The 23,556-nt window shown below is 44.9% G+C and overlaps 1 protein-coding gene across 1 annotated transcript in view; it reads right to left on the bottom strand.

Annotated features, from left to right (window-relative positions):
* LOC124014363 (transcription factor SOX-5-like) overlaps positions 1-23,556 on the bottom strand; it is a 312,039-nt gene that overhangs the window by 252,488 nt on the left and 35,995 nt on the right. Inside the window, 1 exon segment of the mRNA XM_046329260.1 lies at positions 13,126-13,187. The gene's annotated coding sequence lies outside the window, so the exon portion shown is untranslated.

The raw sequence follows: 23,556 nt of genomic DNA on the forward strand, positions 1-23,556 counted from the left end.
TAAGGGGACTAGAAAAAATAGATGCATTATGGTCTGTTGTTAGTGTGGCTGCATGGCCATGTTTTCCTGTGTTCCTCCCTCCTGGAGGTCTGTGATGGTGGATGGTGGATCAGGGTCTGAGGCTGTCCTCTCTCCCCAGCTCAGTAGAGGAGCAGAGGGAGCCCTGGCGGATCAGAGGAGTCCAGATGGACCCTCACTGTCCCGCCCCACACACACACATTCACACACACACCCTCTCATGTCATATGTTATCCCATCTGCACTGTCACCAAGCTGCCTGTAACCCCCAGGCCTCACGGGGGACTGACACACACACGCACGCACGCACACACACACACACACACACACACACACACACACACACACACACACACACACACACACACACACACACACACACACACACACACACACACACACACACACACACACACACACACACACACACACACACACACACACACACACACACACACACACACACACACACACACAGAGAGAGAGAGAGAGAGAGACAATGCCTGGGTGCTCTTTGTGTCTCTATGGAATTAGAGATGATGATGACTGCAGCCGCTCCCCTCTGCTTGGGTGGAAACACCCCCGGCCGAGCCAGTGGAGCTGCTCTGGTTCAGACACACACTAAACAACCACACACACTAAACAACCACACACACGTTTGTGTCTGAATATGTAGGCCTATATTCAAGAGGCGAATACCATCAATATAATGTAACCATTCAATTGTGTTCACTGATCTAGGTCTCTATCTAACAGATAGTGAAAACCCAAATATGAGATGTCACATTCCATTTGGTTCTACGCAACATCCTCCCCCCTCCTCACTCACACACACAATTTGATTAAATTCCTTCTCAACATGGCACTCACACAATATGCACTCCCATTCCATCCCGGCAGAGACGTTTGTATCTGCATGTTGAGTTAATGGTTTTAGATTCCATTACAAATCACAGAGCGTTTAATCACACTGTGTGGTAAGGAGGTCCCAGCTCACCACATGGTACACTTAGATAGATGGAGAGAGAGAGAGAGAGGGAGAGAGATTGAGAGATAGAGAGATTTAGAGAGAGCGATTGAGAGGTAATGAGAGAGAGATATTTAGAGAGAGAGAGAGAGATATTGAGAGAGAGAGATTGAGAGAGAGATAGTGAGAGATATTGAGAGATATTCAGAGAGAGAGAGAGAGAGAGAGAGAGATATTGAGAGATATTGAGAGAGAGAAAGAGATTTAGAGAGAGAGCGATAGAGAGGTATTGAGAGATATTGAGAGAGATATTTAGAGAGAGAGAGAGAGATATTGAGAGAGAGAAAGAGATTGAGAGAAAGATAGTGAGAGATATTGAGAGATATTGAGAGAGAGATTGAGAGAGAGATAGTGAGAGATATTGAGAGAGAGATATTGAGAGAGAGATATTGAGAGAGAGAGATTGAGAGAGAGAGATTGAGAGAGAGGGAGAGAGATAGACAGGGACATTGAGAGAGAGAGAGAGAGAGAGAGAGAGAGAGAGAGAGAGAGAGAGAGAGAGAGAGAGAGAGAGAGAGAGAGAGAGAGAGAGAGAGAGAGAGAGAGAGAGATTGAGAGAGAGAGAGAGAGAGAGAGAGAGAGAGAGAGAGAGAGAGAGAGAGAGAGAGAGAGAGAGAGAGAGAGAGAGAGAGATATTGAGAGATACTGAGAGAGAGAAAGAGATTTAGAGAGAGAGCGATTGAGAGGTATTGAGAGATATTGAGAGAGATATTTAGAGAGAGAGAGAGAGAAAGAGATTGAGAGATATTGAGAGATATTGAGAGGGGGATATTGAGAGAGATATTGAGAGAGAGATATTGAGAGAGATTGAGAGAGAGAGAGAGAGAGAGAGAGAAAGAGATTGAGAGATATTGAGAGATATTGAGAGGGGGATATTGAGAGAGATATTGAGAGAGATATTGAGAGAGATTGAGAGAGAGAGAGATAGACAGAGACATTGAGAGAGAGTTTTGAGTTTTTATAAAACCTTTATTTTTTACTCAAGTGTTAACATAAATAATGACACACTGCCTTTTCAGAAATGAAACAACAAATGTAATTCCTAAACAAAAATAAATACATAACACATACATTCAACTTATTTCATCACCAAAAAATAATTTCCCCTCCTCTACAAAACAAAGCGCTCCTTCGTAGGCCCACTTCTCCTCAAATAATAGGAGATCTTTTACAGCTGAAAAGAACTCAAAATCTACTTTTATTCTTGCTTTCACTAATCCTTTAAAAACACATCTTACATCCTGCCCATATCCCGTTTCTATCTTGTTTCCTACTCAAACAAATTGACATCTTAGCTTGTCCCAAAATAAAATTGAACATTTGACATTTTCTTTTCTGTTGTTTACTATATTGAAACCCCAAAATAAAAACAGTGTTATTGAAAAACTCCCCTACAGCTTTAAACAAAGATTCCAGCATTTCCAATAGAGGTTTTATCCTCTCACACTCCTTAAAACAGTGAAAAATGGTTTCTCTTATATTACAAAAAGGACATCCATCTCTAACATCTGAGTTAATAACAGATACAAAAGCATTAACTGCAATGATGCCATGTAAAACCCTCCATTGCATATCACCAGTACCCTTTTGTAACGGTGGTTTGTACAGTGCTCTCCATGCTGGCTTTACCTTGTCATCAATGCCCAATTTTACCCTCCATGGAGTGTCTTTTCTAATTTTCAATGTATCTTTATTCAACACCTTGACACACCCCCTATACAAGTCCTTCCCATTCACCTCATCCAAACCCACCTCCTCCAACCCTCTCAAATCCAGCAATAACGCATTTCTTTCTGACTCTGGGATATTTGGTGTAATCCCTAGTCTTGGAAATGAGACGTCTTCATCTTGCACCTTCTTCTTGTGTCTACTAATCATACCCCATTCTTCTGCTGACAGAGCCTTCCTGCAGCTCCCCAGCATTTGTCCGACAATCCTTTCCGACCTCATCCCCAAATGTTCTGCCACCCGTCTTCCATCCATTAAGGCGGGCCCAGCCATGGCCATTAACTGTTTTAAAGTGATGATTTTCCCCTTCACCAGAATCTTGGAGAAATGTGGAACAGCTGCAGTTGTACAATCCAGTCTTGCCCCATACACCAGAGGTTCCTCCAACAGCCAATGCACTGACTCCACTGAAGTTCGTCTGGACACCTTCATTATGCTCCACACTCTGAGAAGGCCTCTGTAAAACGGAGGTATTCCCTCCCTAGAAATCTGGCTACTATCAACCAGAAATAAAGCCTTCTTTAAACCTAATCCTCCAACCCGCTGTAATATAAGACTTGCCACCCCTCTCCACACCACATTTTCCGGTCCATAAAGCAACCTTTGAATAAACTGAAACCGGAAAGCAGCAGCCCTACTAGCAAGATGTACAAGACCTTGTCCCCCCTCCTCTTTTGACAAATACAAAACACTTTGTGGAACCCAGTGATATTTATCCCAAAAGAAATCCACAATAATTGCCTGTATCTTAGCCAGAAGGCCAGATTGTGGTTCTAAAACTGACAACCGATGCCACAGTGCAGAGGCAATCACATTGTTAACTATAATAGTGCGCCCCCTATATGACATACGAGATAATAACCAACGCCATCTCCTCATCCTCCCTTCCACCATTTCAACCCCCCCACTCCAATTTATTTCCATAGTCCCCTCATCTCATAGGTACACTCCAAGATACTTAAAACCTCCCTTACACCATTCTAGCCCCCCTGGCAAAGCAATGATCCCTCCAGACCATTCTCCAATCTGTAAAGCACAACTCTTTTCCCAATTTACCTTTGCAGAGGATATTCCCCTAAAACGATCAACCATTAGACTCAAGCTATCCACCTCCGCTTGATTTTTCACTAGCACAACAACATCATCAGCATAGGCTGAGAGACGAAAAGGAGGAATATCCTCTCAAAGGCACACCCCTGCAATGCGACCTCTAATGCTATTTAGTAGTGGCTCTATAGCAATGGCATATAACATTCCTGACAAAGAACATCCCTGCCTAATACCTCTACACACTTTAAAAGGAGCACTCAAACCACCGTTAACATTCAATACACTTTCAATGTCACCATATATCACCTTTATCATGGCAATAAAACCAGAGCTGAACCCAAACGCCTCAAACGTGTGCCATAAATATTGATGTTCAACTCGGTCAAATGCCTTTTCCTGATCAATTGAAATTAGACCAGCATCCAAGCCAATAGCCCTAGAGATGTCCAAAAAATCACGAATCAGAGAAATGTTATCCCCTATCTGCCTGCCAGGAACACAGTAGGACTGATCCGTATGTATGATTTGCCCCATCACCTCCCTCAGCCTGTTGGACAAAGCCTTTGACAATATCTTATAATCAGTGCACAATAAAGCCACCGGCCTCCAGTTCTTCCCCTCCCTTGGGTCATCCTTTTTGGGCAGTAGGGTGAGGACAGCCCTTCTGCAGCTTATTGGTATTAACCCTCCGGTTAAACTATCCTTAGCTACTTCTAACCAATCCTCTCCCAACATAGCCCAAAAAGACTTTAAAAAAGTCAACGGGAAGCCCATCAATGCCTGGTGCCCTTCCATTTTCCATGCCTTTTAATGCAGTGTATAAATCCTGCAAAGACAATGGTTGCTCAAGCTCAACCTGAGCTTCTGCAGTCACCTTTGGGAGCCCATCAAAGAACTGCTGTGTCACTGTTTTGTCCTCTTTGTATTCACACTTGTAGAGCTTAGCATAGAAATCTACTGCCCTCTTTCTAATTTCACTAGGGCTAGTGAGCTCTTGTCCAACAGCTGATTTGAGACAATTAATCATTTTTCTTTGTCCATTCTTTTTCTCTAAACCAAAGAAAAATTTGGATGAGGCATCCATTTCAGATACTCCCTGAAACTTACTTCTCACCAATGCCCCCTGTGCTCTGATACCCAGCCGGTCTGCCAATGCAGCTTTTCTCCTTGAGGGCCTGAGTATGGCCACGATCTCCTGTGGTCTCAACCAACGTCATGAGTTCCACTATTTCAATCTCTAGGGCTTTCATTGATCTGGTGATATCCTTGGTGACATTCCTCGTGTATTGATGACAAAATTGTTGAATCTGGATATTCCCTATATGCCACCATTGTTGAAGGGATACAAAACTGGCCTTTTGAGACCTCCACCTCTCCCCCAAAAAACTGAAACAGTTCCTGAAGTGAGCATCACTCAATAAAGTTATATTAAAATGCCAGTATGCGCTTTTGGTTTTACATCGTTAATGAACACCACCTCTGTTATTAAACAATGATCAGAAAATCCCACTGGAGTTATCACACTTGATTTACAGACCTGAGATTAATGCTCAAAAACATAAAACCTATCTAACCTGGCCATAGAGATGATGTTCTCTCTCACATGCGCCCAAGTGTACTGCCTTGTTCCTCCATGTTGACTCCGCCAAATATCACACAATTAATTTGTTACAATGAGGCGTTTTAAAAACGTCCTTGAGGCTATATGAGGTTCTTGGTGATTTCTATCTAAATCACTAACTGTGCAGTTAAAATCCCCAGCAATAAACAAATAATCTTATTTGTTACATTTCTCAATGATATTTGATAATGTCTCTAAAAAACATACCCTCTCAACTGTCACCACTGGGGCATATACATTTATCAGACACATAGTGATGTTTTCATACCTTGCTCTAACTTTTAATAACCTCCCCTCAACTATCTCTTCAACCTCATATGACAAAGGCAAAAACCCTTTTGAGAACAAGATAACCACACCCCCACTTTTTGAGTTTTTATGAGTTTTTTTTAATGAGTTTTTATGACTACACACCACTGCCCCCCCACTCCTGTTGCCACATAACACATAACTCATAACTCCAAATTACTATGCGTTTCTTGTAGAAAAATTATGTCACTTCCCTTTCCCCTAATTAACTCATACACCATGGCTCTTTTTTAAACATCTCTTGCCCCATTTACGTTTAAAGAAGAGATCTTAAAACTGCTCATGGATAAAAAAAAATATACAGAGGAAGATACAGCCACCACATCTCTTTACAGAGTTAAAACTGCAACTGAACTCTTTCATTTTCTTTAGAATTTACATCACTTATCACTCTCGTGACAACTTTCTTGAGTCTAGCAATTTCAGGGCTTTTCAAACTTCCCCCTGTAATTTTTGACATCAGAAACTTTGCTGATTCAATAAACAATTCACGTTCAATGTGCATATATTTCTTCCCTTTTGTCAACTTCAGAAATTGACGTATCCTCTCGATCCCATACCTTCCTTCCACCCCATTTATCTCACTATATTGTTGTGACGCGTCAGATGACTCACTCTCGCTATCCTCCCCAGAAGAATACTCCACCATCTCTACAACTTGTTCATCTTCAGCTGATTTATCAATCTCTACCTTTCTCTTAGAATTAGACCCTTCACCACCCCTTAAATTCTTCCTTTTACTCCTCGGTATTTTGAAAACATCCGCTTCCTTTTCCCGTTATTTCAATCTCCTCTTGACTTCCAATTTCATTTTCCAGCACCACCTCAGCGACGGCAGTCGCAATCTCACCTACTGTTTCCCCTCCGTCTTTGTTCTGATCTACCACAATTGCCCCCGTATTCACACTGCCTTCCGCTCCTACTTTTCCAACCACATCTGCCCACCTTCTCTCTTCCCCTGCACCTGTAGTATTTTCATCCCTTCGTGGTGTTGCGTTAGTTGCACCCGCACTAAAGCTACTACCAGGCTCAGCGCGCTCATTCTCGGGACAAACATTTCATTGATTCAGGAGATGCATAGAAGACATAATCAAATCCATCAATCTTAAAACTAAACGCTAAATTCAGTTCATCTCCTTCCTTTTTTAAAATCATATGCACTTGTCTCCTATGAGACACGACATGTTTCAACAACGGAGATTTGCATCCAAAAAGAACCTTCTTTATTGTAGATACGATTTGACCATGGCGAGATAACTCTCGCTCTAACACTTCATCTCTAACAAATGGTGGCACGTTAGAAAGCATAACTTTCTTCGCCGGATTCATAAGCGGAAATACCGGCATCTGTGTCTCCCGCAACACAACACCCCTCTCAACTATCTTATTCACCTTTTCAATTGAATCTAAGAATATTACTACAGCGCTATTCATCCTTGAGGCTGATTTGATGCTATCATACCCAATGATAGCACCCACAACCAAGCTACATTCTTCCACTGAACACCCGGCCGCAGCAGGAATCTTTACTCCATGCCTCCGACTAAGTTTTTCAAATTCTACATTTCTGCGAGAGTCCATAGCAACCAGCCCCACCCGCTGGTTGTGCCCTCGCGAAAAACCAACCTCAAAGATCCCACCACCCCTATACGTGCTTAGTGATAGTTTAAACAAGATCCCTTTAAAACAACTAAACTAATCATATATATATATATATACACATGCCAAAACCCGATAGAGTTAAAATAAATTCCATTCGCTCTCACAATCACTCCTGCTTGACGACTCACTCCCAGCATGCACTCCGACGAAGTGATTGAGAGGTATTGAGAGATATTGAGAGAGATATTTAGAGAGAGAGAGATATTGAGAGAAAGAGATTGAGAGAGAGAAGATAGTGAGAGATAGATAGATAGATAGATAGATAGATGAGAGATATTGAGAGAGAGATATTGAGAGAGAGAGATTGAGAGAGAGAGAGAGAGATAGAGAGAGAGAGAGAGAGAGAGAGAGAGATAGATAGAGAGATAGATAGATAGATAGATAGATAGATAGAGATAGAGAGAGAGAGAGATAGAGAGAGAGAGAGAGAGAGAGAGAGAGAGAGATAGATAGATAGATAGATAGAGAGAGAGAGAGAGAGAGAGAGAGAGAGAGAGAGAGAGAGAGAGAGAGAGAGAGAGAGAGAGAGAGAGAGAGAGAGAAAGAGAGAGAGATATTGAGAGATATTGAGACAGAGAAAGAGATTTAGAGAGGGAGCGATTGAGAGGTATTGAGAGATATTGAGAGATATATTTAGAGAGAGAGAGAGATATTGAGAGAAAGATATTGAGAGATATTGAGAGAGGGATATTGAGAGAGAGATTGAGAGAGATATTGAGAGAGATATTGAGAGAGAGAAAGAGAGAGATATTGAGAGAGAGAGATATTGAGAGAGATTGAGAGAGAGAGAGAGAGAGAGAGATAGACAGAGACATTGAGAGAGAGAGAGAGAGAGAGATTGAGAAAGAGAGAGAGAGAGATATTGAGAGAGAGTTATATTGATAGAGAGAGAGAGATTGAGAGAGATAGTGAGAGATATTGAGAGAGATATTGAGAGAGAGAGATTGAGAGAGAGAGATAGTGAGAGATATTGAGAGAGAGAGAGATAGTGAGAGATATTGAGAGAGAGAGAGATAGTGAGAGATATTGAGAGAGAGAGAGATAGTGAGAGATATTGAGAGAGCGCGGAAAGCGTGTAGAGGCAAGACTCTTGCTTCTCATTTGGTTACATTGCCGGGATTTGGTTATTATATGAAAATGAACACATGTTGATGATGTTTTTACATGTTTATAAACACTACTAAGTATCCATTTTAGACAACATTATTACATGCTAATAGACACCCGTCTCTTAAGTGATAAGTTATGTATTTACCAGCTTATAGAGTATTTGTAATGTTTCTCTTGAGACACTATAATCACAGATAATTAGTCAACTAAAGAGAAGAGAGAATACTAGGAGGCAGTACATATAAGTACCTCCAGAGTATTCAATTAAACGATCGGTTGTAGTCTAACAATTCTCCCACTGATGGTTGTGTGTTGTTGTTTAACGATCCTAATTGGATATCACCCAACCACGCAGAGAGGTGGATGATAATCAAACTACCTGTTCTCCGTTTTCCTCCTCCTCGCTCTCATATCAAGGAGAGAGAGCCTCAGAGGGATAATCTTTCCATTAACACACAGGAGGGGAGCTATACCGAATGAAGAATACAATACTCTGTACACTCACACACAGACACACACACAGACAGGGAGGGAGGGAGGGATAGAGAGATGTTTCTCACTGAAGGAGAACAAACCAAAAACCACGTAATGTTTATGTATGAACACTGTTGAAAGTGTTACACGCCAGGCGGTGCTGGGTAATTGAACATCACTCTGAATGCTCTATTATATTTAGCTATAGAATGGAGCCGTATTGATGTTTAATTGATGTGCGGATGTATTTTATTTGACTTATTTATGATGGTTATGAGGGTCGGGTTGATCACACACTGACCCGGGCTTCAGGTTAAAAACTGACCGTCAGCTGTTCTGAACGTGTGCTGGGAAATCCATTGATGTTGGATTCATTTGTTCTGTGTGTGTGTGTGTGTGTGTGTGTGTGTGTGTGTGTGTGTGTGTGTGTGTGTGTGTGTGTGTGTGTGTGTGTGTGTGTGTGTGTGTGTGTGTGTGTGTGTGTGTGTGTGTGTGTGTGTGTGTGTGTGTGTGTGTGTGTGTGTGTGTGTGCGCTCGGGTGAGCGTGCGTTGTATATAACCTGGTCCTCTGATTGATTGATGGATGGGTCTCGTCCTCGACTTGGTCCTACAGGCTGGGTGTTGCCTGTTTCATACAGGGCTTTTCTGCCGCTACATGATGTGCTATGCTAACTAACGGACTCTAGGTAGTTACACAGAGCACTGCCAATACACCACTTACAATTGGATTACACATACCCTCGACATGGCTCTGGCCCCTGTCACTGAGCTTCCTGGGAAGACTCATACTGGGAATATAACGGACATATTGGGCATGCTGGGACACGCACACACACACACATAAGGGAATACAATCAACATATTGTGCGTGCTGGGGGACTATGAGGAACACACACACACACACACACACACACACACACACACACACACACACACACACACACACACACACACACACACACACACACACACACACACACACACACACACACACACACACACACACACACACACACACACACACACACACACACAGGAGACTATAAGGAACACGCACATAAGGGACTATGAGGTATACCGCCAGGACAATCTGTCGCCCACTGAGAAGGTCTGGGTGACAGATGATGTATTCCCACTGCAGCCTGTGGAGAGTGTGTGTGTGTGTGTGTGTGTGTGTGTGTGTGTGTGTGTGTGTGTGTGTGTGTGTGTGTGTGTGTGTGTGTGTGTGTGTGTGTGTGTGTGTGTGTGTGTGTGTGTGTGTGTGTGTGTGTGTGTGTGTGTGTGTGTGTGTGTGTGTGTGTGTGTGAGGCCACACACCAAACAGTGAGTGACATTAACCATAACAATCCTACTGTTATTATGCTGCAATTATAGTCCCATAATTATTCTACAGGTACTATTCCTCCACTGTTCAGCAAAAGCCCTGTCTTAGAGGTCAGTAGGCAGTCTGTACGTGTCCCAATTGGCACCCTATTCCCTACACAGTGCACTACTTTCAAAGTGCACCATACATGGAATAGAGTCCCATTTGGGAGGTAGCCTCTGGACAGGCCTGCAGTAGGTGGACGTGCGATGGGTAGCGTATTCCTCAGTGTGTTATTCCAGGGGCCATGAGCCCAGTTAAAAGGCTCTGTCCTACTCACTCTGTCTGCTGTATACAACTGCAGTACAATCACCTCCATTACTCTCCATGTATTTACACTGCTACCCTGGGCTAAACACACCCTTTGTTACCAGCCACTAAAGAACTGACGGCTGGTATACACAGAGATGGGGATGTGTGTGTGTGTGTGTGTGTGTGTGTGTGTGTGTGTGTGTGTGTGTGTGTGTGTGTGTGTGTGTGTGTGTGTGTGTGTGTGTGTGTGTGTGTGTGTGTGTGTGTGTGTGTGTGTGTGTGTGTGTGTGTGTGTGTGTGTGTGTGTGTGTGTGTGGTATATACAGGGTCCAGTGCAGGACAGTCATTCATCTCCTCAGCTTAAACACCCAAGAGCTCACGACCTCCATCAGCCACTCTATCTGTTTCTATCGTCAGCTGCTACAAACACAGATATACATAGATGGAATCGTAACAAGTAGGGCGGGCAGTATTGCACGCGCGCACACACACACACACACACACACACACACACACACACACACACACACACACACACACACACACACACACACACACACACACACACACACACACACACACACACACACACACACACACACACACACACACAGTTATACGTGGACATCAGGGCTTTAGGGAGTCAGGAAGAGGATGTTACATCTAGAAGTCAAGAGGGTCACCAGTTCTAAAACAACTTTACAGCCCAACTACTTCCTGATCCACAGCACTGTTTCCTGCTGCTTCTGGACACTTTCTACATCAGAGACAGAGAGAGAGAGAGACAGAGAGAGAGAGAGAGAGAGAGAGAGAGAGAGAGAGAGAGAGAGAGAGAGAGAGAGAGAGAGAGAGAGAGAGAGAGAGAGAGAGAGAGAGAGAGAGAGAGAGAGAGAGAGAGAGAGAGAGAGAGATCAATAAGAGAGCGACAGAGAGAGAGACAGAGAAAGAGAAAGAAAGAGTCAAAGAAAGAGAAAGGGGGAAGGAGAGAGAGAGAGAGAGACAGAGACAGAGACAGAGAAAGAGAAAGAGAGAGAGAGAGAGAGAGAGAGAGAGAGAGAGAGAGAGAGAGAGAGAGAGAGAGAGAGAGAGAGAGAGAGATAGAGACCGTAACAGACCTAGAATAAAACAGTCAGGGTAGCAGTGAAGAGGGAAACCCATAGCATAAAGGCTCAGGTGGTGTACATCATGCACACAACAACAAGAAACTAAACAACTCAGTCAATTTCAATCCACTGACCTCTTAGCCTCGACCAGTTACACTTCATTGTGTATTATTGTACAATATTTTGTGAAACTGCACCAACCACTCCATTCTGGGTCTCCATGTGTGGCTTTGTTTCCTGGACAGAGAGAGAAAGAGCAATAGGGACAGAGGGAGAGAGGGAAAGAGGGAGAGAAAGAGGTATAGAGGGAGAGGAGCTAACCAATATGTCAGACAATATCATGCCCTGTGAGGCGTAGCACTCTAGTGGATCTGACAGAAAAACTATCTGATTTGAGGACAGAGCTTTCCGGCTGGCCGCGTTGGCAGCTGAAGGGACAGCAGTGACACACCACGGTGATGTGTGTGTGTGTGTGTAGTCTGCTCTCTGAGGACCAGTGGTCAGGGCAGTTCTCTCAGCTGGCCCTCTATTGTTGTTCCTCCGACACACAAAGACCTCTCCATCTGGCCCAGGATGGACCCTATCCCCTATGTCCTGTCCCCATAGCCCCTTATGTACTGTCCCAATCCACTGTCCCCATAGCCCCTGTGTGTCCCGACAGTTCCTACTTAAGTTCTCTTCCCTCTTGTCTCGCTGTCTGCAGTTCACAGTCAACATCTCCCCTACTGTCCCTCAGCACTGTCCTCTTTGTCCTTCTGTCCATTCTTGGCCCCCATCCACATGTCCTGTCTTAATTGTCCTTATAGTCGTCACAGTGTTCCTCCTCTATTTCACAGTCCTCAGCCCCTGTTCTTGTATAGGGTGAAGGCCTTGGCTAAGCACTAAAGGTCTCTCTCCCCCTGCTCCCCTCTCTCTGTAGATCCACGCCAGTGATGTGATGGCTATTGGCTGCCCACTGCTCCGCTGGGGGCGAACGGGAGGGCCTGATTGGCTGAATGTGTGGTGTAGTCATGGAAACTGGCCGGAGCGCAGTGTGACCCGGTGAAGGCCACATGAAAGCTGCTCAGTTAGGAAAGAGGCTGAGGCCTGATGATGTGATGTCTTTCATGTTGAGGCCATCAGGGTTATCCGGGTGGGTCCCTTCTAACAATGTCAGGAAAGTGGCTTTTTAAACTCACCACCAAGCCCCTCTGCAGAGTCTCCACCAACCCCCTGTCTTCTTTACCTAATAGGTCGATCTATAACTTAGGCGACAGCTACATCGGTTCACTGAAGGTATTTTCGGGAAGTGTGTTTTAAGCCGTACAATACAGAACTAGGGGAGAGTGAGTAAGTGTGGACAGTAGAGACCTGGGGAGGTGTGAACAAGGGTGTGTTGGGATTCAGAAGTATGAAAATAGCAGCTGACCTACTAACGTCCCTGAAGGGATGACTGGGTGGACTGGATACCCATCAGAGAGAGTCTTCACCCTGGAACAGAGAGAGAGAGAGAGGAGGGGGGAGAGGAGAGAGGAGTGGGAGAGGAGTGGGAGAGGAGGAGGGTGTGAATTAGACAAGTTGCGCAAAACAGATGTACATAAACAGACATGCAGAGTCAGTCGCCACAGGTGCAAAATATACAGAAGATGAAAGCGAGAGAGAGGAGAGAGAAAAGGGAGAAAGTCAGTGACTCCAGGATGTTTGTGTGTGTGTGTGTGTGTGTGTGTGTGTGTGTGTGTGTGTGTGTGTGTGTGTGTGTGTGTGTGTGTGTGTGTGTGTGTGTGTGTGTGTGTGTGTGTGTGTGTGTGTGTGTGTGTGTGTGTGTGTGTGTGTGTGTGTGTGTGTGTGTGTGTGGCGTGCCTGCCTGCCTGCCTGCCTGCCTGCCTGCCTGCCTGTCTGTAAGTATATGTCAATTCCCAGTGAAGAGCCCTCTGTAATCTGTATGTTAATACAGCCATCCCACTCTGCCTCGGCTGCTGGCACACAGGAGATCAGACATTAATAGAAAGTAAATGTGTTTGCAAAAAGGGGGACGAGTCACTTGAAATGAGACTAATTTATTCGTTATTGAGTTGAGTGTGACTGAGCGTGCCCAGTAGGTCAAGCATAGGCGAGGGAGGATAGTGGAGTCACCTGCAGCGAGGCACAGACTGAACTACAAACACTCTACTCTGCCCTCCACACACTCATACTCAAATACACACACATACACAAATACTATGCATGCAAATATACAGACAGCACGGAAACATATACATGTACACTCAAATAAACACACTCATACACACATTCAGGCACAGTACACACACACACACACACACACACACACACACACACACACACACACACACACACACACACACACACACACACACACACACACACACACACACACACACACACACACACACACACACACACACACACACACACACACACACACTGGTTATCAGCCTACACACTCACTTCTACTCTTGGCAAATTTTTTCCCGCATTTCCAAACAAAGAGAACAAAATTCCCACCATCTTTTCTGTTAAAAAACACTCTCTTTCAGACATGTAGATAACACTCGCTCAGACTATACCTCACACACATACACACATACACACACACACACACGGTTCCATTTATTACTGTTTAAAAAGGTCACCATTTTCTCTGGCTAAGCGCCCTACCGCTATTGATAATTTTATGCATAAACAAATGGCAAATTTGTGCCACATAAATATGTATTAGCAATTAATAATGTCCCACGTCTGAGGAGATGCCAGGTGCATGCCAAATAGGTCTGACTGGTCTGGTCTGGGCTGGTGGCTCTGTGTTACAATACACTCTTCATCTCCTCTATGGTTGCAGCACAATGGCCACTTATAAACACCAGCACACACACACACACACACACACGCACACGCACACGCACGCATGGACATTGGACATACGCACACACACGCACGTACACACACACACTTTCCCTGAACTGAAAAGACTTGGCACGAGGGCACCATGCTCTCATTGTGCCACCTTCTCCTCCAGCTCCTGTTATGAACCACCAGCATCCATTACAATACATGACCATCCGCAGAGAGAGACTGTTTACATAGTGAAAATGCCAAATGAATCCTTATTTCCACCCTTCGCTTACAGTAATAATCACTCATCTGCCTTGGACGGATTGGAGTTGCATTGGTACAGTTGAATACACAACTAATACAGAGTAAATCATATTGGAACAGGGAACCATCATGCTCCAAAGCCACACAGGACATAGAGTACACCATGACGGGAAGCAACCATCAGTGGCATGTCTCTCTGCACCAGCGGAGGCTGCTGAGAGGAGGACGGCTCCTAATAATGGCTGGATTGGAGTCAATGGACTGGTATCAACCACATAGAAACCATGTTTTTTGATGCGTTTGATACCATTCAGTTGACTTCATCCCAGCTATTATTATGAGCCGTCCTCCCCTCAGCAGCCTCCACTGCTCTGCACCAATGGACTACCATCTGCTAACACTGTCAGCAACCTTGAGGTTTAGGAGAATAACTACAGCTAAGTGTACAGACCCTCTCTCCGTATTACTCAGTACTTTTCAATGATCTTTTTATTACTTTGTTATTTACTATTGTTTACTTGCTTACACGTTCACGTTAAGATAGAGTCTATGTTAACAGTGACAGTAGCATCTAACTATCACACCCTGATCTGTTTCACCTGTCTTGTGCTTGTCTCCTCCCACCACCAGGTGTCTCCCATTTGTCCCCATTATCTCCTGTGTATTTATACCTGTGTTTTCTGTTTGTCTGATGCCAGTTTGTCTTGTCTCGTCAAGCCTACCAGCGTGTTTTTCCGTACTCCTGTTGTTCTAGTTCCTGTTTTCTAGTCCTCCCGGTTCTGATCTTTTCTGCTTGCCCTGAACCCGCCTGCCGTACCATTCTGCCAGCCCTGAACCCGCCTGCCGTACCATTCTGCCAGCCCTGAACCCGCCTGCCGTACCATTCTGCCAGCCCTGAACCAACCTGCCGTACCATTCTGCCAGCCCTGAACCCGCCTGCCGTACCATTCTGCCAGCCCTGAACCCGCCTGCCGTACCATTCTGCCAGCCCTGAACCCGCCTGCCGTACCATTCTGCCTGCCCTGAACCCGCCTGCCGTACCATTCTGCCTGCCCTGAACCCGCCTGCCGTACCATTCTGCTTGCCCTGAACCCGCCTGCCGTACCATTCTGCCTGCCCTGAACCCGCCTGCCGTACCATTCTGCCTGCCCTGAACCCGCCTGCCGTACCATTCTGCTTGCCCTGAACCCGCCTGCCGTACCATTCTGCCAGCCCTGAACCCGCCTGCCGTACCATTCTGCCTGCCCTGAACCCGCCTGCCGTACCATTCTGCCAGCCCTGAACCCGCCTGCCGCACCATTCTGCCAGCCCTGAACCAACCTGCCGTACCATTCTGCCAGCCCTGAACCCACCTGCCGTACCATTCTGCCAGCCCTGAACCAACCTGCCGTACCATTCTGCCAGCCCTGAACCAACCTGCCGTACCATTCTGCCTGCCCTGAACCAACCTGCCGTACCATTCTGCCAGCCCTGAACCAACCTGCCGTACCATTCTGCCAGCCCTGAACCCACCTGCCGTACCATTCTGCCAGCCCTGAACCAACCTGCCGTACCATTCTGCCTGCCCTGAACCAACCTGCCGTACCATTCTGCCTGCCCTGAACCAACCTGCTGTACCATTCTGCCTGCCATCCTGCATTCATCTGACTCTGACCTGTTTACAAACTTCTGCCTTTCCTCGACCTGCCTCTTGCCTGCCCCTTGTCTATTTAAGCAATAAGGCATGAGGGAGTGGGGCATATGGCTAATATACCATGGCTAAGGGCTGGTCTAATGCACGACGCAATGCGGAGTGCCTGGATACACCCCTTAGACGTGGTATATTGGCCATATACCACAAACCCCTGAGGTGCCTTATTGCTATTATAAACTGGTTACTGATGTAATTAGAGCAGTAAAAATAAATGTGTTGTCATACCCGTGGAATACGGTCTGATATACCACGGCTGTCAGCCAATCAGCATTAAGGGCTCGAACCAGCCAGTTTACAGTAATAAATGTTATTTTAGTCATGTGTCGTGGTGGGGAGAGGCTGATATAACCTGTGGAGGGCAGGCTAGTCCCCTTTAGAGCAAGATCACCATTGTTGGATAAACACAATCACACAGACCTCAACTTCATCGGGCTCCTGAAGCAAACACAGAAACAAATACAGAAAGTGGGAGAGAAAGAGAGAGAGAGGAGAGAGAGGAGAGAAAGAGAGTGAGAGGAGAAAGAGAGAGAGAGAGAGAGAGAGAGAGAGAGAGAGAGAGAGAGAGAGAGAGAGAGAGAGAGAGAGAGAGAGAGAGAGAGGAGAGAGAGAGAAAGACAGAGAGAGGAGAGAAAGAGAGCGAGAGCGAGAGAGAGAGAGGAGAGAAAGAGTGCGAGAAAGAGAGAGGACAAAATGAGGACACAGGCCTTCTGTTCCATTGTGAGCAGGACTTTAATAAGGATCAGATAAACATGACCATTGTGAGCAGTGGCCAACCTGGTATTATAAACCATACATGAGAGCTGGCCCAGGAAGGGTGGGTTTGTGTGTGTGTGTGTGTGTCTGCGTGTGTGCATATGTGTGTCTTGTGTGTGTGTGTAGCTCAGTTGGTAGCACATGGCGCTTGCAACGTCAGGGTTGTGGGTTCGATTTCCAAGGGGGACCAGTATGAAAAATGTACGAAAATGTATGGACTTACTACTGTAAGTCGCTCTGGATAAGAACATCTGCTAAATGACTAAAATGTCAAATGTAATGTAAAATGTGTGTACCCTTGTGTATGTGGCTTGTGTAACCTCTTCCCAGAATCGCAGGGATGACAGAGGGATTTGTTTCGGGGTAGAAGGATTAACTGAGACTATGGCCGGGGCAGCAGCTCAGTTCCAGCTGGGTAAAACCTACGTCCTTAATCACTGGCGTAATCTGACTACTGTAATATCATAACAATCAGCAACACATCTGCCTATTCATTTCACCACTAATACAATAATAGTGATTAAACATCTGCTGACTGGGGCTCAGTGCAATCAAGAACAGAGATTCTGGCTCGCATCTGTTACGTAGGATTTCTACCAGTCCTCTATCCAATCTGTGTAACACACACAGAGAGAAAGACACACATACTCTGTGGTACTGATACCCTCCCTCCAATTACCTACACCTCACCCCAAAACACCTTGGCCTACCCTCATCCAGCCCACGGACCTCCAAGTCGCCCCCTAGTACACCCCCACAGCTTCAGACCTGTCCTCCACCAGCCCTCCCTATCCAACCAACTGCTTGTCCCCCTGTTACCACCCCACATCCAGTGAGTGGGCTCCAGACCTGCAGGCCAAATTAACCCCAGGTTCCCCCAGTCTGGGATACTCCGTCTGGGCCACTGACTGAGGTTTCCTGTCTGGAGCTCTGGATCTTTCGGGCCACAATGAAAGGCCTATTGTTCACCTAGGTGGTCCATACAGGACTAACCCCCCTTGACATACACCCCCCCCACGTACACACATTTATGTATACGTATGCACAAACACACACAGACACACATGGACCTAGGTACACACATTTATACACATGCACGCATATAAGATACACAGACAGACACACGCAGACACATCCCCTAACCCTGTAATCATGGAGCAGGGGATAGGGAGTGGTGGGGCTAGCGTGGTGATAGTGGTAAATATTTAGGTATGGGATGTAAACTACATTGTGTAATTCAGCCACAGCAGCTTCCTTCCTGTTTTACGATGTTTAGTCTCTGTCTGCTGTCGCTCGCTGATTCCTCTCATCTGACTGGTCAATTTGATCGGTCCCCCACTCCCTCTCATCTGTCTGGTTGACTCTCGAAGAGAAGTTGCCCCCTAACCACAGATCGAGAATCAGCTTACCCTCCCCCAATCATAAACGTAAATGCAAAACTGACCTTAGATCAAAGATAAGGGGAAACATGCTACTGTACTCCAGATGGACCGTGACCACAATGGTAGTTGTCGTCCCGTTGAGTTTATTAAAGGACAAAAGACACACGCCCTACGCACTCAGGAAGAAAACACACCATAAAACAACCACACACCCTACGCACTCAGGAAGAATACGAGAACACAGAATAGGAAGAATACACAGAATATGAAGAACATGGAGGGACACTAGCAGAGTAAAAAGAAAAGAAGAATGGGTAGAGAAGTGACCCCCGTCACACTGCTAAGAACCTTACAAATAAGTAGAGAAGTGACCCACGTCACACTGCTAAGAACCTTACAAATAAGTAGAGAAGTGACCCACGTCACACTGCTAAGAACCTTACAAATAAGTAGAGAAGTGACCCCCGTCACACAGCTAAGAACCTTACAAATAAGTAGAGAAGTGACCCCCGTCACACAGCTAAGAATCTTACAAATATGTAGAGAAGTGACGCCCGTCACACAGCTAAGAATCTTACAAATAAGTAGAGAAAAGTGACCCCCGTCACACAGCTAAGAATCTTACAAATAAGTAGAGAAGTGACCCCCGTCACACACTGCTAAGAACCTCACAAATAAGTAGAGAAGTGACCCCCGTCACACACTGCTAAGAATCTTACAAATAAGTAGAGAAGTGACCCCCGTCACACACTGCTAAGAATCTTACAAATAAGTAGAGAAGTGACCCCGTCACACAGCTAAGAACCTCACAAATAAGTAGAGAAGTGACCCCCGTCACACACTGCTAAGAACCTCACAAATAAGTAGAGAAGTGACCCCCGTCACACTGCTAAGAACCTCACAAATAAGTAGAGAAGTGACCCCCGTCACACTGCTAAGAACTTCACAAATAAGTAGAGAAGTGACCCCCCATCACACTGCTAAGAATCTTACAAATAAGTAGAGAAAAGTGACCCCCGTCACACAGCTAAGAATCTTACAAATAAGTAGAGAAGTGACCCCCGTCACACTGCTAAGAACCTTACAAATAAGTAGAGAAGTGACCCCCGTCACACAGCTAAGAATCTTACAAATAAGTAGAGAAGTGACCCCGTCACACTGCTAAGAACCTTACAAATAAGTAGAGAAGTGACCCCGTCACACACTGCTAAGAATCTTACAAATAAGTAGAGAAGTGACCCCGTCACACAGCTAAGAACCTCACAAATAAGTAGAGAAGTGACCCCCGTCACACACTGCTAAGAACCTCACAAATAAGTAGAGAAGTGACCCCCGTCACACTGCTAAGAACCTCACAAATAAGTAGAGAAGTGACCCCCGTCACACTGCTAAGAACTTCACAAATAAGTAGAGAAGTGACCCCCCATCACACTGCTAAGAATCTTACAAATAAGTAGAGAAGTGACCCCCATCACACAGCTAAGAACCTCACAAATAAGTAGAGAAGTGACCCCCGTCACACTGCTAAGAACTTCACAAATAAGTAGAGAAGTGACCCCCGTCACACACTGCTAAGAATCTTACAAATAAGTAGAGAAGTGACCCCGTCACACAGCTAAGAACCTCACAAATAAGTAGAGAAGTGACCCCCGTCACACACTGCTAAGAACCTCACAAATAAGTAGAGAAGTGACCCCCCATCACACTGCTAAGAATCTTACAAATAAGTAGAGAAGTGACCCCCATCACACAGCTAAGAACCTCACAAATAAGTAGATAAGTGACCCCTATCACACAGCTGAGAACCTCACAAATAAGTAGAGAAGTGACCCCCATCACACAGCTAAGAACCTCACAAATAAGTAGAGAACTGACCCCATCACACTGCTAAGAACCTTACAAATAAGGAGAGAATTGACCACCATCACACTGCTAGGAACCTCACAAATATGAAGAGAACTGACCCCAAATCACACTGCTAGGAACCTCACAAATAAGTAGAGAAGTGAACCATGATGTCACAGCTAAGAACCTCACAAATATGTAGAGAAGATACCCCCCTCCATCACGCAACTAAGAACCTCACAAATAAGTAGAGAAGTGACCCCCCCATCACACAGCTAAGAACCTCAAAAATAAGTAGAGAAGTGAACCATGATGTCACAGCTAAGAAGCACACAAATAAGAAGATAACTGACCCCCCCACCACCACCAATCACACAGCTAAGAGTTTCTCAAATAAGTAGAGAAGTGACTCCCATCACACAGCTAAGAGCTTCTCAAAGAAGTAGAGAAGTCACCCCCCATCACACAGCTAAGAACCTCACAAATAAGTAGAGAAGTGACTCCCCATCAAACAGCTAAGAACCTCACAAATAAGTAGAGAAGTGACCCCCATCACACAGCTAAGAACCTCACAAATAAGTAGAGAACTGACCCCATCACACTGCTAAGAACCTTACAAATAAGGAGAGAATTGACCACCATCACACTGCTAGGAACCTCACAAATATGAAGAGAACTGACCCCAAATCACACTGCTAGGAACCTCACAAATAAGTAGAGAAGTGAACCATGATGTCACAGCTAAGAACCTCACAAATATGTAGAGAAGATACCCCCCTCCATCACGCAACTAAGAACCTCACAAATAAGTAGAGAAGTGACCCCCCCATCACACAGCTAAGAACCTCAAAAATAAGTAGAGAAGTGAACCATGATGTCACAGCTAAGAAGCACACAAATAAGAAGATAACTGACCCCCCCACCACCACCAATCACACAGCTAAGAGTTTCTCAAATAAGTAGAGAAGTGACTCCCATCACACAGCTAAGAGCTTCTCAAAGAAGTAGAGAAGTCACCCCCCATCACACAGCTAAGAACCTCACAAATAAGTAGAGAAGTGACTCCCCATCAAACAGCTAAGAACCTCATAAATAATTAGAGGAGTGACCCCCATCACACAGCTAAGAACCTCAGAAATAAGAAAAGAACTGACCCCCCATCACACAGCTAAGCACCTCACAAATAAGTATAGAAGTGACCCCCCATCACACAGCTAAGCACCTCACAAATAAGTATAGAAGTGACCCCCCATCACACAGCTAAGCACCTCACAAATAAGTATAGAAGTGACCCCCCATCACACAGCTAAGCACCTCACAAATAAGTAGAGAAGTCACCCCCCATCACACAGCTAAGAACCTCAGAAATAAGAAAAGAACTGACCCCCATCACACAGCTAAGCACCTCACAAATAAGTATAGAAGTGACCCCCATCACACAGCTAAGCACCTCACAAATAAGTATAGAAGTGACCCCCCATCACACAGCTAAGCACCTCACAAATAAGTATAGAAGTGACCCCCCATCACACAGCTAAGCACCTCACAAATAAGTATAGAAGTGACCCCCCATCACACAGCTAAGCACCTCACAAATAAGTATAGAAGTGACCCCCATCACACAGCTAAGAACCTCACAAATATGTAGAGAAGAGACCCCCCATCACACAGCTAAGCACCTCACAAATAAGTATAGAAGTGACCCCCATCACACAGCTAAGCACCTCACAAATAAGTATAGAAGTGACCCCCATCACACAGCTAAGCACCTCACAAATAAGTATAGAAGTGACCCCCCATCACACAGCTAAGCACCTCACAAATAAGTATAGAAGTGACCCCCGATCACACAGCTAAGAACCTCACAAATAAGTAGAGAAGTGACCCCCCATCACACAGCTAAGAACCTCACAAATAAGTTGAGAAGTGACCCCCCATCACACAGCTAAGAACCTCACAAATAAGTAGAGAAGTGACCCCCGATCACACAGCTAAGAACCTCACAAATAAGTAGAGAAGTGACCCCCATCACACAGCTAAGAACCTCACAAAAAAGTAGAGAGTTGTCCCCCTATCACACAGCTAAGAATGTCGACACAGCTATCACACGGCCAGTAAACACTGCTCTATATACAGCACCAGTCAAACGTCTGCACACACCTACTCATTTCTACACTATAGAATAACATCAAAACTGTCACGCCTTGGTCATTGTATCTTGTGTTTTTGTTATATGTTTGGGTAGGCCAGGGTGTGACATGGGTTTATATGTTGTTATTTCGTATTGGGTTTGTATTAATTGGGAGTGTGTATTATTAGGGGTGTGTCTAGTTAGGCTTGGCTGCCTGAGGCGATTCCTAATTGGAGTCAGCTGATTCTAGTTGTCTCGGATTGGGAACCGTATTTAGGTAGCTTGACTGAGCGTTGTATTTCGTGGGTGATTGTACCTGTCTTAGTGTTAGTCACCAGATAGGCTGTATTAGTTTCATTCGTTTGTTGTTTTCTTCTTCGTTATTTCATGTACTGTATTAGCTTCATTTAAAGTCATGAGTAACCTACACGCTGCATTTCGGTCTGACTTTCTACAAACAACAGACGAAGTTCATTACAAAAACTATGAAATAACACACATGGAATCATATTAACCAATGAAGTTTTAAACAAATCAAAATATATTTTATATTTTGGATTCTTCAAAGTACCCCCCCTTTGCCTTGATGACATCTTTGCACACTCTGGGCATTTCAAATATATTTTGATTTGTTTAACACCTTTTTGGTTACTACATGATTCCATATGTGTAATTTGACAGTTTTGATGTCTTCTCTATTAATTCTACATATGTAGAAAATAGTCAAAATAAAGAAAAACCCTGGAATGAGTGGGCGTGTCCAGACTTTAGACGGGTTCTGCAATAGACAGAAGAACAATAGTAAATTGTTAAAAAATGAGGGGGGGTAGAGTACAGGTCAGTGCTTTCCGGGATACTTGGGATGTCCCAACCCTAAACCCTAACCTTAACCCTTAACCTTAACCATAATGATCACCCTTACCTTAACCATATTACATTTGA

Source organism: Oncorhynchus gorbuscha, linkage group LG25 (assembly GCF_021184085.1).
Source record: "Oncorhynchus gorbuscha isolate QuinsamMale2020 ecotype Even-year linkage group LG25, OgorEven_v1.0, whole genome shotgun sequence".
Lineage (NCBI taxonomy): Eukaryota > Metazoa > Chordata > Actinopteri > Salmoniformes > Salmonidae > Oncorhynchus > Oncorhynchus gorbuscha.